The sequence below is a fragment of the Buteo buteo genome, chromosome 8 (genome assembly GCF_964188355.1).
Source record: "Buteo buteo chromosome 8, bButBut1.hap1.1, whole genome shotgun sequence".
Classification (NCBI taxonomy): domain Eukaryota; kingdom Metazoa; phylum Chordata; class Aves; order Accipitriformes; family Accipitridae; genus Buteo; species Buteo buteo.
The window spans coordinates 41,466,275-41,484,650 of NC_134178.1; the positions used below are offsets into that span (position 1 = coordinate 41,466,275).

Consider the following 18,376-nt stretch of genomic DNA (forward strand, 5'->3'; position numbering starts at 1 on the left):
TGCAAAAACAAGAGTTGCCACCTATGAAAAAATCACGATTCTACCCATTTGTACACTACAACTGATGCCCTTAACATACAGACCTACAAACAAACAAAGCCCCACACAACTCTGCCACCTCCCAAAACCCCCAAACCTTAAACATTTGCAAGAAAACAAAAAAAGCACAAGGGACTTAATCAACAGTCACCCCTAACTCTTTTTTTTTTTTTTTTTTTTTTTTTTTTTTTTTTATTTTGTGCTAAGTTGTGAATAGGTCTGATTAAAACCAACCTGAGAACTAACAAAATTTTCAGGCTGGTCAATTGCATTTTGAGATTGCAGTTTCATTAAGTGAAAATATCTTTCAAGAACATTTACATGAAAATTCAGAACACAGAGACAATCATCAGAAAACAATTACAAAGCTCCCAATCTCCTGAGACATTTACCTTTTTGTAGCAGGCTTTACTCCAGCCCCACTACATATTTGCTCTGATCATCAATCCTATTTGCAACTTTCAACTGTCTCCACAATCTGTGTCAGAGATCTTTGTATCAGGCAATATCTGGAGTGTCTCCATTCATCCAAATTTTAAAAACTGGTAACTGAAACAAATCAACATTTGTGCACCGACTGGAAAGAAACCATGCAGACTCACCGCAAGTGAAAATCTGTCCTTCGGTGTCTATACGACTCCCTCCTCTGTCCTTCTCTAAAAAGAGAAGGGTCAAAGCAAAATGCTGGCAGCCCAGTAAAATCTTTGAAGAGACAGTATGGTTTCAGTTATGAGAGGATGGAAAAATGAGAACCCTGGGGATCTTTCGGGAACATTAAGCTTTATTAATCAGGAATGTATTAGCCACATACCAACATTCCCAAACGGTACGCTGAATCAGAGAAACGCCAGGGAGCAACAGAACCCATCCAGGCTGGTCTTCTGCCTTACAGCAAGTTCTAGCACGCCCCGAGAGATGGTTTTCCAAGCCATTCCTTAAAAAAGAAACCTCCCCTGCTCCCACAACACCTACTGGTTGTGTGTCCCAGCGCTTTACAACCAATACAGTCAGAACATGGTCCTTAATATCTAACTTGGTAATTTTCACTGCTCATTGAACTGATTTCTTTAGGTCTTTCTCCCAGTGGATATGAAGAACAATTAATCACTGTGCTCCTGATTGTAACTTTTCACTCACTAGAATATTTTTTTCGTACTCTCCTTAACATACAATAAAAGCAACGCTTTCAGAAGCTTATAATGCCATGTAGGGCTCCTATGTACCCTCTTGCCCCTGGAACGGATAACAATCAACCAGTTTCTGCTTTCTCAACAATTTTAACACTAGGACAACTTCTGCCTTGACAAACATTTTTGACCTCTCCACATTTCCACTGGGGTTCCCCAGGTAGAAATCAGGGCAGAATTTATCCCTGTGAGTTTCTGGATTAATGCCTTGGTATAGGAAGGGGAAAAGGCAAAATTAATTCTCTTTGTTAGTGCAAACACAATTCCTCAGTGACAGTCAGCCCCAAGACATTGATCTTTGTTCAAAGGAAGCACACTTCCATACTCATTTCACATTTGCACACGTCTTCTGCAGTGTAGCTTCTACAAGCCAATATATTCTGTATCAAAAAAAACCAAGGGGCTTAGCAAACTATTGAGAGTTTATGTTTTGTCAGAAGAATAGGAACTGGGAATTTGCAGGGCTCAACAAAGCCCATCTTAGATAAGAAATTCTAGTTAAAACACCAAGTTACAGGAGGGCAGGACAGATCCCGTATCCATCAGGAACTGCGAGGATTCTTGTGCTGTAAAGAACACAGTAAGGTAGCTTGTTTGTTGTTTCAAAACTCTTCCTTCATTTAAAAGCACTGCTGTGATGGACGAAGCCCTTCTCAGCCCTGACATGCTGACGCTACCCATGCAGCACGCACTCCGGGATGCCAGCTTACTGTGTCACATTGGCTTGGGTTCTGCCTGTTCCTTTCCTTATGCCTGCAAGCTCAATTGAACTTATGAAAATTCAAACTGTCTTCTGTCTGTTTCATACATCATCAGCAAACAATCGCTAGACAAAATGAATTTGCTCTCTGTAATTTGGAGGCTACACAAATGTCTCTGCTGCATAATACAAAAAAGGGGGAATAAAGTTTGGTATGCAAGGTTAATTCAGCATGGAGGAGAGTAGCAGAGAAACAGACGGAGAGAGAACACGAACAATAAAATACTCAACAGTAGGGAGAGTGACATGAGAAATACTTCTGTAAATTGGAGTTGGCCTTGATACCTTTGAGTGATGGAATTAAACAAAGGCACAAGTGAGTTGTGAAAGATCACCCCCACGAGTGGCTGTATCTCCATCCCTCGTGATCTGTCTACACAATATACTTATTAATAATAACAATGGTTACTATTCCTCCTCTACACTTTGCAAACGCAAACTCAGTAATGTTCACAGAGCTGTATCAGTTTGAGGCAGATTGAAAAAGTGATCTGGTGGACAAGGCAGAGCAAAGTTAAATGACCTGTCCAATGCCACTCCGTGAGCCAGCATCCATTAAAATTAGCACACCGGATCTCTTGGGCAGTAATGAGATCACAAGGCTGCATAAGGCTGAAAACTTGACAAACCTCTCTTTTAACAAAAATAATGTGTCGTATAGTCCTTATTGGCCAATGGCAATGTAACTAAAACCACTGCTTTGAAAGCACATCCAGTGCGTCTCCTGTATAGGTTTTCAGGTTGTGCATACAGAACCCTTTTCCTCCGCACACAACACGCTGTCATTGTCTCGTTCTAAAATCAAGCAGATGCTGAATGTGAGCAGAGGTAACTCCTCATGCTTGACTTAATCCTATTTGGGGTTAGTTACAAACAGCAAAGTACTTAACCACATCCTTAAAGTTAAGTATTTGAGCAGTCCCACGGACCTCAATGGATCTACTTGCCTATCAACCCACATAATTTCAGTAAACAGCAAAACATGGCCAGAGCACCCAACATTGCAAGAATCCAGGCCACGGACCTTTCCTATTAAGAGCATGCCTGTACTACATTTAGAAGGCTGTGTTTTTATGCAACTGCCTGCCAGATGTCCATGTGTTGTGAATCTGTATTTTTGTCTAATGCCATGTATCGAGTCAAGCATATTTTTGTATTAGCTGACACTTTGGCCCATCTTATATTAACCAGCTGCTTTAGGGACATCCCTACCCTAAAGGAAGCTTTCCACCCTTCAGTTAAAGAAATCCAATACAAAAGACCCCAGAAAACTACCAGAGCACGGCCTGCCTTTTCTTCTTGCTGTTTTTGGGTTAATACAGGAAAGCCATACTGGCAAATTCACTTTATTAAAGATCTTAGAATTAGAAGTACCTGATTACAGCAAACATACATATGTAACAAAGGAAATCCTTAAAGCATACTTTCTTCTAAAAGAAGATGCTCCCATTTTTATTGTGCCAAGTTACTAGTTACATGGACACAAGGTAGAGAAAGAACCACATCCTCATTTTACAGAGTACATGCGCATACATGAAAGTTCCCCCACTTTGTTCTTCTGTATTCCAGAGACAGGCTGTATGCCAAGGCTACAGAACTTAGAAGCAGCTAGAAGTTTACAGGTGGGGTGTTTTTTTTTGAAAAAGCAAATGACACAAGAAACTCAAAGACCTGGACCTTTACTTCATGGAATGGAAAGAAAAAATAGGCAGAACAGAACAGACTTGGGAGTCGTGATTCCACACTCTTTTCCCAGTTTGACCACTGATTTACTCTGACCTTGAGCAAGCTGCTCAACATCTCTGCTTTGATGTGCATGACACCCTTGATTAAAAAAAAATTAATTAAAAAAATAATTCCTATATACGAGTTTTACACTTGTGTATTTATTTCCCCTCCAAAGTCTAGAGTCTCATATAACTAAAAAATGCCCATTCCAGCCAGCACCAACCATCAGGCCCATATATATCGCTACCTGGTATTTTGCCTTAGGACTGTCCATGCAGGACTTACTGACCATCTGGATCCTAAGGATTCAGAGAACTTGCCTTAATTCACTCCTCACTCCGCTGCTGCATTTTGGAAAGAGAATTACTTCTACTTTCCAACAACAATTCTCCTGGTTGTTCACGCAAAATCGCAAGACAACTTTGAAATTCTGTACTCACGGATTCAGAAGTGTTCCCCCATTTTTCCCCCCATCACCTCCCTTTAAATTGCTGCTGGACCCAGCAAATCCACAAGTGTTTCAACTTGGCTCACCAGTGTAATTGCAAGGTTAACCTCTGGTGGCCAGGGAAGCTGCTCATATTCAGGAATGATGAGCAGAAAATGTTAAATACCATTCACTGGCCACAGCCTGCAGTTAATACACAATATTTAAACAACACAATGGCACGGCCCTTGCCAGTAATGTAAAAACACAGTGGAGTAGAGCCAGAATGGCACAATCTGCCTGCCTGAGTCACGCTTGGCGCTCCACGCTGGAAGGGGCATGCATTAGCTGCCCACAGTGTACTGTACCCTTCAGCTAGTTTAAAATAAATCATTAAAATACAATTTAAAAAAAACCAAAAGGGGAGGGGGGGTAGGGAAAAAAATCCCATGTAATAGTTAAAATATTTTAACACTGAAGTACAAAAGTACCACTTTGGAAGAAGGCTCTGGATTTCCTTACAGACTGCACATTTTGATCTTAAACAAGAAAACAAACCGACTTTGCCTTGTAATATTCCACAGCTTTGTACCGTCCAACTAAAATAAATTTTTTCCTACTATCTACAAGCTCCTGATTTTTATTCGTATATTATTTCATTAAATTCAGAGTATCTGAATCTGCTATATTTTCCAATCCTCTTTTGCGTGCCTGTTGTTCAGCCACTGAAGTTCCAAATCTTAATTATTGTCCCAAATACATTCAATAAGCAGATTCTAAATAAGGGTAGATCCGACTGATGTACAATCTGACTTGCATTTATGGAATAACTATGCTCTTAGAAAGAGACTCCTTTCTTGCTGAGAGACACAAGACGTTATTTTGACTGTTTTGTTGTGTCACAGCACAGATGAATTCGGCATTTCTGCCTTCATCTATAGCCTAAAGCAGCTGAAGCTCCCTGTGATGTCATCAGAAAGTTGTTCGGTTTTTTTCTTGTATAAAGGAGAAGAATTTGTTAAGACATCACGAAAAGAGAATAACCTATGTTTTATGCTATAAGGAATCTTCTGCTACTTTCTGTTATCTCTGCACCAAAGTGCAGAAATCCTCACTGACAAAGCGACAGGAACTGTAAGTCAACAAACACAGAGATGTACACTATTCCTAATAATATTCAAAACAAAGCAGAAGAGAATGATCTATTCAGGGTTCTAAATTAAAGATCTGCAAGATGTAAATTCTGTTTTAGTTTTTAAATAAAACATCCTTTGAACTTCTAAATCCCATTCAAGGGAACTCTGACCTTTATCCAAGACCAGCTACTATGCTAACACTTGGGATGCATATAGAGTAAAAATACGGACAAAAGGTACCGGAAAAGCTTTTACTTACAGGAATGCAGTGCAGCTTAATCTTTTTGTTTTTAAGGTGCAGTGATTTCAGCATCTACAATGTAACTTCAGGCAGTCTGAAAAGAAACAGGTTAAAATCTCTTTCAGTTATAATTGGTATTTCAGATTTAATTAAAAATTAAACTTTCATAATGTTTCACCATCCAAAGCAATGCATTATCAGTCAAGCGTAGCCTTTTTTTTTTTTGTTAAAAGAAGCTCTTCCCAGAGTAGTTTGCAATGAAAGAAGAAGGGGAAAAAGGCAATTGAGAGTAGCAAAATATATTTCTTCAGCAAAAGATCTCTGAATAACTTGGAAAGAAGCCTTCTGCCACTTAATTTTAACAATCAACCTTATACTAATTAAAAAAAAATAAGCATCACAATTAAAGAAGACAGAAAAACACCACCACATACCAACGACTGTGAGGGGAAAAAATGTTAATTTCAGCAAAACAAGGACATTGCTAGGACCAGAACATACGCACCAAAAGGAAAAATATGGTTTTTACATAATGCCAGCCAACAACATTTTTTTAAAATTCGTTCTACAGCATGTAGCACTTTCAGACTGTTGCATGGAGGAGCAGAGAAAGACAAGTTCAAAAAGAGGAAAGCTGTTTTTAAAGCATACAAGGCAAAAGGTCCCTTGCACCCTTTTGTTAAAGGATATGAAATAGCTAATCTATAAAACTGCAAGGTTTCTTATCGTGTAAAATAAATGTCATTTTACTGTGCAAAACAGATGATTAAGAAGTGGTAGCTGTAGACATAGCATTTGAACAGATGCAAAAAAAAATTATTTTTTTTTTTTTTCAAAATGCAGTTGGAATGACAATAAAACTCCAGGGGTTGCACCATAAATATGAGTTTAAATGTTAGACTGGAGTTTAAAACCTGTGGTTTTAATTATGTCTAATTATAAAGGCTCCAAAACCAGAAGAAATGAGAAAAACAAAAAATATTAATAATAAATTAAAACAATTTTGCAATAAGTTGTCAGGATTTGGCCTCATAATAACAAACCATACAGCAATTTACAGAGACACATACAATGTACCAATGATTCATTAAAGGAACAAATCAAAACTTGATTAAATTTTATTTTTAAAAGGTGACAGCAGAACTTGCCTAATTTACCCCATTCAAAGTCAAAGCTATTCTCATCACCAGCAGCACACTGAGAGAGATCCGCAAATAATCCTGGATGAGAATCTAATGCTGATTTTGAATGTCCCACAGACTGGGGCAATTCCTAAGTGAAATTTTTTCTTTGTTCTCCCATGAGTAAAAACCCAGTTCTTCAGACTTTAGTGTTACATGAACCTTCCCAATCCGTCCCCACAGATGTTTAAAAAGAAACGCACTGTATCAGACAATATAGTGTCACACCAACCTGTTCATACACACATCTATACCACACATGGGAACAAGCTCGGGAACTTATTTTTAGGTTTAACTTTTCCACTCCGTCAAGATCAGAGGTATTGAAAAGCAGGAGGCAAAGCGGAGAGTACGGAAGGGGACAGCACAGCAAGAATTATCAAATCTTATACAGAACCAATTCTTGAGCATTCGAATGAAGGAACAAGAGACCCTGACAGAGGCACTAGGACAATGCTGCCACAGGATAACCTTTATAGGCTTGGATGAAATTCTTCTTCAAGGAACCATTTGAGAAATGTGTTCCTCGTCCTTTACACAATCTTTATATCAAATAACACTCCTCCTTTCTGCTGACTGGCATCTAGTAAGATAGACAGAGGAGCAGTGGAGAAATCCAGGCAAAAAAAAATGGCAAGTCCATCAGAAGTAGGCAACAGCACAACTGCCGGATAGGTGATAACAACTTCAGCCTCTGGACTTCCATTTCTTTCCCTTCCTTCCCCTTCCAAATTTACCCTTTTCTAACATCTTCAGGACTGTAATGCTAGCCTGCTGGCAGAGAAGGAGGGGGCAGTGGTATTTGCAATCCAAAGCTATTTCTTTTAATGATTGCAATGAAAAACTGACCTCAACTGAGAAAACAAAGAGCATTCACTGAGGGTGAAATGTATCCCTGTATAGAGAGCCAGCATACAGACTGCTCCGCTGAAGCCCTACTCCGATGACCTAAATAGGAATAAATCGGTGCATGGACTTCATCACAGTGAATTTTGTCCAAAACCCCCATTTTCTTGTCAAGAAGGAGGAAGCATTTAGCCTTCTCCTATCAAAGCACAAAGGTACAGGGCCCCCTTCCCATGCTGGGCACTATCCTGACAACTGCTCTTCCCTGGATTTTCCTAGTAGTTTTAACCTGAAGTTCTTCCCGCTTCGTGTGCATTCTTCTGACTGGAAAGGAAAAAGAGAAAACCCAACATCTAGCGTTACTCTGCAAGTTAAGCCCCAGGGCACAGTGCCTGCAGATAAAGCAGCCCCTCTCCTCAGGGCAGGCGTAACCAGCACGCGCTACAATCCACCCAATAAAAGATCCACCCATTAACAGAAATGGAGCCTCAGAAACAGCTCACTGTGAAAGCGTGTCCACCGCCATCCTCAAAAACTTCAATTAAATAACTTTAGTTAACTGAACACCTGACATATAACACACGCAGCCAGAGAGCATCTTAAAGAGCTATCTTAGCTACAAGTTGGAGTTAAACCCAGAGCAAAACCTACAGAAAACCTCATTAAACCCAGAATATCAATCATTGCCACTTTAATAACGTCTTCCTTTTACAAACTGAGAAACCTGTGACCTCGAGATGAAATTATTTAGATAGGTATGTATGAGTGAGAGGTAGAAATGGAGGCAGCTTCTTAGGCAGGACCCGCGTTCCTGCGCGCGGGTGGGCACGCTTAGCACGCACTGTGGGGCAGGGGACCGTTGTCTGAAAGGAGTGCTCTCATCTCTTTCTGGAAAGCAAGAGACATGGCTCAAGAACAGCCGGTGAACTTTTGTTTGAGAGAGGCCCAAGAGCTGGAATTGCAAGAATGAGGAGTATGGCAGGTCAGGAATGAGGTATGTTAGTAGAGCGTTAACACGAGAGCAAGTATTAGCTCTCAGTAAAGGCTTTAAAAACAAATATTAGAAGGTAAACATGTTTTGCTCTGCTTTCTCGTGATTCTCGCTTGCCATAAAGTTTATGCAGAGCCTGAAAACTGTGAGAGCAAAGCTACTGCCTGTACAACGACCAAAGTTCATAAGCAATATTCCACGACTTGTATGGCACCTGACTCTAGTGTGCCTGACTCATGTTTATGGTCTAGTCCCCCAACTTTCATAGGAACCACATTCTCTCCACCTAAAAATTAAAGAGAAGGAAAAAAGTATCATTTGTCATTGGAAAACATTTCAGAAGATACCAGCCTTCTGCAACCTCTTCGCAATAAGGAAGGTCCATATCTGTAAGGGTTTGATTTTCCTTGAATACTTGAAGTCAGCTGGAGCAAGTTAATGAGAATCATATACAGTTGATTAGTTATGAGGAGAGGGAAGGCTAGGAGAGAACAGAGCAGAACACTTATTGATATCTTTTGAATTTTCTACATAGAATTTACAACACTAGTCAATTGATCTTTTTCAAACTACTTGCTCATATCACTGCTCTCACTTCTGGAACTGCAAATCAATGATGAAGCAACTGCTACAAATAACCGTTCACAGAAAGTAAAATACCAATGTCCTTACTCAGGAAAAACCCCATTGATTATATTAAGAAAGCCTTCTTCGACAACCAGGGGAAGGGTGTTGGGGGGGGGACGACGACCAAAAAACCAAAACAACTAACAAAAAAATCAATCCCATTACTGTCAAGAGAATTTTCAAATAAGCTCAGGGGCCAGTCAAGAGACCTCATTCCAGCTTCAGAATCCAAACATTGACTTAGGATATAGCCCAGATTACTTTCTGGCATTTTAGGTTTGAAAACATAAGCAGGGCCATGGACTAATTGTGTCACAGAAATCAGAGACGGAGGTCGATGCTGTACAGGCTCCTCATCTAACAACAAATAAGCAAACTTTGAAATTGGAACCAGTATAGACACATCAGCACAATGTTCTGACTAGGCTCATCAGTAATGCAAAAGAACAAATCTTATTAACATAGATACAGCATTACACTACCGCTTTTTAAAGGTGAATTCACTTTAGTTGATATTAGGTCTCTATAAGCAGGTTCATTTTGCCACCCTTCTCTTGTCTTGAGGGGATAGAATAAAAAGGGGGGGGGGGGGGGGGAAGTAATGCCTATGCTTAAAGAATCCTCCCAAAAAGGAACATTTTCCTGAACTGGAGCCTTTTGTACTCTTTCAAAAGTACAAAGGAGTTTTGGTCATTTCCAGTTCTGTCTTTGAACTCATGGCCATTTTTATGGTATAGCAGTGCTGAACCAGGCTTCTTCCTAATCCTAGGCTCAAACTGGGGTCACAGGGCTGCTGGTGGGAGAAACCTGGGTTTTGTGATTTAGTAGAACAGGACCAGAGGAAAACCTACAGTGTAATGCTGGGATTGAGGGTTCCTGCCACTGCAGGAACTGACAACAGGAGACCAAAGGTTTCTTTGTCAAAATGGTAAATCTCCATCTGTTATTAGTTCCCTGCAAAGCTGCGTGCCCACAGAGATTTCGTCTTCCTTATGGCATTCATCTTTTGAGTTTACTTTCCCAGTGAAGACTGTATCCATTACACATTTTAATTTCCAAACCATGGCTGTTTCAGCTAGAAAAGCATTTTAATCAGGAAAAAGGTGTATTTTTGGCTACTTTTCACATACCCCTCACTCCCCAACAGCATTTGAACTATTTTCGTTCAAGTATGAAAAATACTGCCTTTGGGCAAAGACTAACACTCCTTGAAATTTGAGTTTCAGAAAGTTAGAGACACTCAACTGAATAAAAGCCACGATGCATAACCCACCATAACGGTGGCTTTGAAACAGGTACTGGATGCGATTTCACCACAAGGGCCCTCATACCTGTTAAACATGTCGGATCCCTTAATAGCACAGTCCACCCCTCTCATTTATTCCTACTGCTAACAGAATAAGCAACAAGCACTTGAGAAGCCCAGCTGTGAAAGCACATTAGAAGCTCAATTTCTCAACCCGCTGAAGAGTTAGTCTCCTTACAACTGCACTTGAGACCTGCCCTGGACTCCTAAAGTGCAGTTTAACTGGTAGTTCTGCTATAGCCAGGTGGGACCCAGCATCCTTCTAAATACCTCTTGAAGCTTTCCTCCTACACAGGGGCGATGATGGTAATCAAGCTGGCTGCTGAAAACCATGATATTCCCTATTCCAACTGTTTTCTTGCACAAGCTGTCCCTAGATCCTGTTTATGTTCCCAAGGAACAGGAACAGTGACAGCATGCAGCTTTCACGAGGCCTTGCCCAAACAATTCTTTCTGTAAAGATACAGCTTTTTTGTGAAACAGCTCTGAAGCTGATACGCTCTGAGCATCTCTTGGAATACAGCTTGAGGACTTTGCTTATGCCCTTTACAAGTTATTGTAGCATATAAGCTTCTCCCACTTCTTTTCAAGGTTCATAATGCTTTGATCTTCACAGCCTCACCGCTACTGTTGAATGGCATCATCTCCCATGGCTCAAATTATCTTTAGTGCATAGAATGATAATACCTGTTAAGAAGCAGGCTCTATCATATAATCACAGCAGAACCTTCACGTTTATTCTGGTTTAACACAGAAACTTACATCAATAAATGTTTCATTGTGATGGGTATTTCAGTGCAGTGACAAACTGGGCGGCTAAAGGAAATGTGGCGGATATAATTTGGATTTTAGCAAGGCCTTTGACACAGTACCACACAGGAAGCTCATAGAGAGACTAGAGAATTATGGTCTGGATAATAATACAAAAAGGTGGATAAAAACTGTCTGACGGATAGGAAGCAATGAGTTATTAATCAATGGTATTAGATAAGAATAGAAAGAAGAATCTACTCCCATGCCGAGCAATAGGTGCTAGGACTGTTATCATTAAAGAGATTCATTAAGGATGAGAAAAAGAATGTAAATATTGACAGCATCCAAAACTGACTGATGATTCAGAAATGAGAAATGTATCAAATATGAAAGGAATCAAAATTGTAAGATCCAAATAATGGAGACATGCATGAGCCAGAACAATGTAGTACTTAATGTATCTTAAAACGTAAAAAAATCTTTATTAAAAATTGATACAAAATTTGGTTGTGAACTCAGAAATACAAGGTTGTCACTGTGTGAGCATATGACTTAGTCATGTTACTCTGCACTGATACGGTCTACTTGTGAAACTGGCTCCCTTGCAAAGCAAACTAAAATAAAAATTGCAGCCACTGTGGTCAGGGAAGATCATCTGGCTTCTTTTCTTAGAGTAAGGATATTAGTTCTAATGACTAAAATTTTAAAGTAATCACATATCCTTAAATTCTTCTTTGGAAACAGGGTCCTCCTTTAGTTGTAGTCCTGAATTTCCACTGCCCTGCACAGTTAAAGCCTTTTCGTTGCAGATTTCTGGTACAGGAGGTGACATTCAGTTATCCCCACAGAGACACTGTGTACACGTAATACTTGCAGTTTAATGGGTACTCCCTCTCCACTTTCTTCACAGATCTGCCCTGAAGAAGTTCAGTCTGACCCTTATCTATGAAAGGGCAAGATCTTGGATGAAAGGCAATATACTGAGGTGAAATGAAAAACCACATGGCAATGCACATACATTTCACGGGACATATGGCAGAGAAGATCAAAGTGATAAATCTTTATTTTGAATTCTAAATATCCCCAAGTGTTGAGCAATTAAACATGGCAGTTGAATATTTCCGGGATAATCTCAGCAACATCAGCAAGTGTCGTGGTTTAACCCCAGCCAGCTAGTAAGCACCACGCAACTGCTCACTCACTTCCCCCCGCACAACCCCTGGGTGGTATGGGGAGGAGAACTGGAGAAAAAAAAAAAAAGTAAAACTCATAGATTGAGATAAAAATGGTTTAATAATTGAAATAAAATAAAATATAATAATAGTAATGAAAAGGGAGATTAAAAAAAAAAGAGGAACATAACCCAAGAAAAACAAGTGATGCACAATGCAATTGCTCACCACTTGCTGACCGATGCCCAGCCAGTCTCCGAGCAGTGACCATCCCCTCCTGGCCAACTCTCCCAAGTTTGTATACACAGTGTGACGTCCTATGGTATGGAATATCTCTTTGGCTAGTTCGGGCCACCTGTCCTGGCCATGCTCCCCCCCAGCTTCTTGGGCACCTCCTCGCTGGCAGAGCATGGGAAGCTGAAAAGTCCTTGACTTGGGATAAGGACTACTTAGCAACGACTAAAACGTCAGTGTGTTATCAACATTATTCTTATACTAAATCCAAAACACAGCACTGTACCAGCTCCTAGGAAGAAAATTAACTCTATCCCAGCCGAGACCAGGACAGCAAGACATGAAGTTCACTATATTGTGCCTCCTTCTCTCTTACTAATGCTGAACTTTCCTCTTCCTTGTACGGAGAACACACCCCCAGCACCACAGCCTCAGCTTACTCATGCTGGTCCAAAAATAAGGACAAAATAGCTTTTATTGTCCTCCTTCTTGAGACAGCAAAAGCAAACTGAGTAAGTGAGTAAAGGCTGCAGGTTTTCAACAGCAAGAAACTTTGGAAAGTTGTCACAACTCTTGCTCTTGACTTATCGTTAATGGTCCATTGCCTTGCAATCTGACATCAGGAGACTGTACCTAGTAAGCCAGCTCCTTTTTGAGATCCATCATCTATGTTTTTGGGACCTTTGATCTTCTCCCAGGACGTACGATACGTCTTCTAGCCTCACGCAGCAGCCTAACCCCATGTCCCTGACAAGCAGGTCCTTCCCTCTTCTGCGAGATTCTGTGAGAATCTGCCTTCCCTTGTTCACATGCAGAGCTTCCATTCCCCCTCCTTTGCTGCAGAGAGAGAAAGGATTAGGATGAAGGTGTGACACTCCTCTCACAGGAGAAAAAGACAAGGAGGGAAGCTGTATCAGCACGGAGGCATGAATTTGTAGTTCTAGTTGATGCCAGAGGAGCGGAAAGAACTCTGCAGCTCTCCAGAGCAGCAACAGCAAGTGTGGCTTCTGGGGCCCTGGAACACTTCAGATGGACAGGAGGTCCATCACTGTTTTGCTCTCCTAAGCAGCCGCCTACTCTGTCCACGTAAAGTAGTTTTTAAAAGGGCCTTCTGCCCATGCTTCCTTTGGAACTTATCTCTACAGGCCTACCAAGGACCTTGGGAGGAACTCGGGACTTTGACGCGTAGGAAGGGACACGCTACCTTTTAATAGAAAGTACAGTTAACAGAAAGTAAAGTGAGGACTACAGGCTAAGTTTGGACTTCATATAAGCAGGTGCACCTCAAGTGGTATCGGGACTTTTCCAGATTATGCGCGGACTGAGTTTATCCCACCCTGCGCAGAAGCACAAATCAATGCACTCTTTTACTTAGGCACATTATTTATTCTTTTGCCAGTAGGCCATTAACCTGAAGTCCAAAACCAGCTTCATCTTGCACAATGTCATGCACAAACCATCCCCAGAAGTTTCACATTATTTCAAGTTTATGTAACTGCCATATTAAGCTCAAGGCCCAAGGAGGATACTGAACAATATCTTATTGTACAGGCTATTGAGATTCAATATTACAGGGACAATGCTACTAACCCCCCCCCAATTTCATTCATCTCAGAAATCATTGGAAATTTAATACCAGAGGACTTTGAGACCTTTGGACTGTATTGTAAATCTGCTGCTTAAACTTTTAATGTAACACCAATGCGAGGTCTCAAATATTTCCCAGTAAAGTCCATATATATAATTCTTGTTTAATTAGACATCATCCTACAAGAAGTGAAATTCAGACCAAGCTGGAACTATACAAAAGTTCAGGGAAGTTCAGTTCCTGCATTATGATTTGGCAAAGCTCTACTGTAATTTTTTTTCCCCGGAAACAATACAGAAAAAGAGAACATATCAGCAACGATTTGATCTGATCACTGTGTCAGAACACGAAATAATATTTGGAAAAAAAAGGAGAAAAAAATCTTCCATTTACTTTCAATATTAGTAAAAACAACAAAAAGGTTTTTATACTGCCAGCCACATCCTGCAAAATCTAGCTAATAAAGCAACAGCGTAATTACTAGATAAGTTTAAAATGGATTTTTAAAAAGAATGGCTACTTTTGCTGGAGGCAAAGTATATCTAAATACGTTGCAGGACTGGATTCAAAAACCTCAGCATCCTGCCAGCCTGGTCCAATACAAATTATGTTTGTAGTTATTCCAGGGACCTTGAGCTATAGTGTGTACACACTTAAATCTATGCAATATTTATCTCTGCTTCAAATACGTAAGAAGAGTACATGCTAGGTAGAAGCTCAGGCTAGTAGGGCTTCTGCAATCGCTGAACTGTTCAAAGTGCCAAGACTAAAATTCAGTCTGGTTCCATTTGCAGTACAAAACCAAAAAAGCCCTAACATACAATAAAAAATTATTATTAGAAAAGTAAGATTGGGTATTCAACCTGTTCCATAATCTATGTTTAAACAAAACAGATGGGATCAAATGCACCCCCCTGGTGGTCAACCAAACTACAGAATTGAAACTGGTATATAATTTTTTTAGCAGTAAAAAAATTCTAACAAAAAACTGTGTGCAGCAAAATACAATATTAAGTTCCATCATGTTAACACTACTACTGGGTAAAGGACTGCAATCCCATATGCTAATTATGTTCCAGGTAAAGAAGAAGAAAAGTTCAGATATGCAACTGGTAACTAGATTTCTAATAAAATAACAACTTCATTCTTTTTCAAGTCTTTTCCAAAATACCAGAAGTGATTAGAACACATTATGGACCAGCCACTTGCCAAGTTTCATGTTTGAAATCAAAGCTGTTTTAAAATTTCCTGAACAACAAAAAAGCATTTTAAAACTGGTAACATTCAGTCATGGTGATACAAGCAAATACCAGCCAATCTGAATCTTGGAACGTTCTTGATCTAATGCCTTTGTGTTGCCACTAAGCCCAGAAAAATATTTCAGGCCCAATTGCTGAGACAGTGAAAATAATATTCACAAATAAAAAAAAGCTACATATTATACAGCTACACTTTTTATTTCTTCAATATACCTTGATAGAATTAAAAGCCGAGATCCTTCAAGAGTTTTTGTCATCATAACTGAGATGCATCTACATTCACCAAAGATGAACCTGCCTGTAATTTGCATGGAAGATCTAAAACCCTTCTCCTTCCCTCCTCTGCACCTCCCCCAGAAAGAGCTCAGCACTCTTGAAGTATGTTCTCTACAAATAACTATATAAAGGAAGTTGGTCTATCATGGAGGAGCTGCTTAGCTTCTTCTCATACTCTGAGGAATTCTTTTTGAAATAATGCAGTCCAGCACCACCTCACTCCTCCCAACCCCCTCAAATACTAATAAATGCATAAGGAACAAAATTTGAACCTGTGTCTTCCACAGTAAAGGTATTTGCAAAATACATTAAGGCTGCCAGGAAACAAAACACCAACTGCTATTCCACTCTATGGCTACCTTTTTTTTAAGATTGTTGCCCGTTTACTCCAACATGTGCAAGCAGAAAAAAGAAATACGGTAAGAAGCCAAACTTTAGGGCAATAGATTACAAGAAAAAGAACAAAATTCTAAGAGTTATATACACCTATAAATTCTCATTATGCATCTGTGTGTACTAATACAGACTATTACATAAAATACTGTATTATTTAATGTCAATTGAATGGAGGTTTGCTTTCAATTACATGTAGTCAACTGTCCCTGTAATCAGTTGGTACAGTAACTGGGCAGAAATTCCCAAACATATTCAGCCTTTCCTCCTTGAATCTCAAAATTATTTAAAAACACACTTTCTTTCTCATGAAGAGATAACAGTGATGCCAACACCACCTACATTATTCCCCCGGCAGATCTGGAGATGCTGGAGCAGAACTCAGAAGTCCAGCCACCAGATCCTCTGCTGTAACCATCTGATAGAAGACTCTCCCTCATGCATTTCTCTCTTTTAGCTTAAGTTGTTATACTCTTTAACAATGCCCTAGGACATTAATGGCTTTATATTTGCTAACTGTGACTGAAGCTCATATTTGGGCAAGAGAGGAACTTTCCATCTCCTGAGCTATAACTCAAACCAGCCTAGAATTTTATGTAGTCAGCGATCTCCTTTCTGTCCTCACTGACTGGAAGTCTGCATTAATAAATAATAACCAGTACAGCAGGGCCCTGATGTTCACAGTGACAAATAAAGACCTCTCTAATGCATTTAAAAATGCTTCTTGCACTGGTGAACTGCAGGAGAAGAGTTGTTTTTTCTTTGTTCTAAGCCACATTAAGTCCAAAAGGAGGAAGTCCTACACAGTAAATGTGTACAGAACTATTTCCTACCTCTGCAGGCTGCAGAAAATCCCACTGCGTTAAGTAAGATGGCACCAAAGCCACTTAAACATATTAGCCTATTAAATCTGCATTCCCTTATTGTTCTTAAAATGCTAACTAAATGTTCCAGGCCACTGTTTATTTGTAGGACTTCTGAAGATTCATGCACTACCACCATTTCTCTTAAAGCAGCATGACGGCCAACGTACCACTGGTGAGGCTCTTGCTGACGGCCTGCAGAAAACTCGTTAGTCACATTGCTCTGGCTCACCTTATTCCCAGTTGCTAAACTGCATTAAAAAACAAAAAACAACCAAACCCCAAAAAACAGCCAGCTAAAAATACATTCAACATTTAACTTTGCCCTGGAAGTACCCACAGTTAGTTTTCAACTAGAAAACTACACAATTCCAACCTGGAGGGGGGAGAAGCCTCACAGCTATGAATAAGAGCAAGATTGTCTCAGATTTCCTAAGATGCCTCCATATTAAGACGTGTCCGTATCAGGAAAAAATTAAGAACCCTATCTTTAAGTTCCCACAAGTACAGTTCCAATTAGGAAGGGTTCTTAGCTTTGAGCTATCACTGTGCTAAAAATAGAGATGTTCAGGAAACACATTACTCTCAAAAGTGATTTCACATACAATCTGTAAACACGTTGCCCTTTTAGGTAAAATGGCAATTGTTTGGAAGCCAGAAATATTAAAGTGGAACAGATCTTTAAAGATAGCTTGCAACCCTAAAAATTGAAATCTGTGCCTTTTTTTCTTTTCTGTAAAAAAGAGGCTGAAAGGACTAAGTACAGTAGGGATGGGGGAGGAAGGAGAGTGAAAAGAAACTTCTGCACTTTTGTTTTGAAAGTTTTTTGTTTATACCCACATAGATATATATACATATATAAAAGAAATGCAGGTGTTCTTTTCTTTTCATAACACTGAATGCATCTGTGTGGGACATGACTTCTACCAATCCCAAATTTTGTCACTTTTTATGCAAATTTCATGTTTTCATTTTGTCAGATATAGTTTATAAAAGACAACTTAAGACTCGCACAGGTTATAAGTACAATGCTGTCATAGTTTCCTTCTCTAAAAACTTCTTTTTTTTTTTTTTTTTTTAGGATTCCTTATTTTTCTTTTCTGTTGTACCTTCCCTTTGCACTTTGAGTGGTACAATGCTGTTTTCCTGAGAGGTATGGTGGACAACTTCTGGGTTGGCAGGTGCAGAACATTGGATGATTATATTTATTATTAAAGTTGGAGGTATTAAGCAGGAAAGTGATTTTTATTCTTCCAGGTGTTCAAAATACTGTTTGTTAAGACTCTTAATGCAAGATCTTAAGCAATACTTGGAAAAATACATATCTTGCTAAAAGAACCAACAGAACTTTCAATACAGAATTGAAACT

At 39.6% G+C, this 18,376-nt stretch overlaps 1 protein-coding gene across 5 annotated transcripts in view; it reads right to left on the reverse strand.

The window, feature by feature from the left end:
• The window catches only part of ZBTB20 (zinc finger and BTB domain containing 20), a 512,829-nt gene that overhangs the window by 335,427 nt on the left and 159,026 nt on the right, over positions 1-18,376 (reverse strand). For all 5 annotated transcript variants that reach the window (XR_012651362.1, XM_075034361.1, XM_075034363.1 and 2 more), the window contains one exon: positions 5,537-5,612. The gene's annotated coding sequence lies outside the window, so the exon portion shown is untranslated. The remainder of the gene's footprint in view (positions 1-5,536; positions 5,613-18,376) is intronic.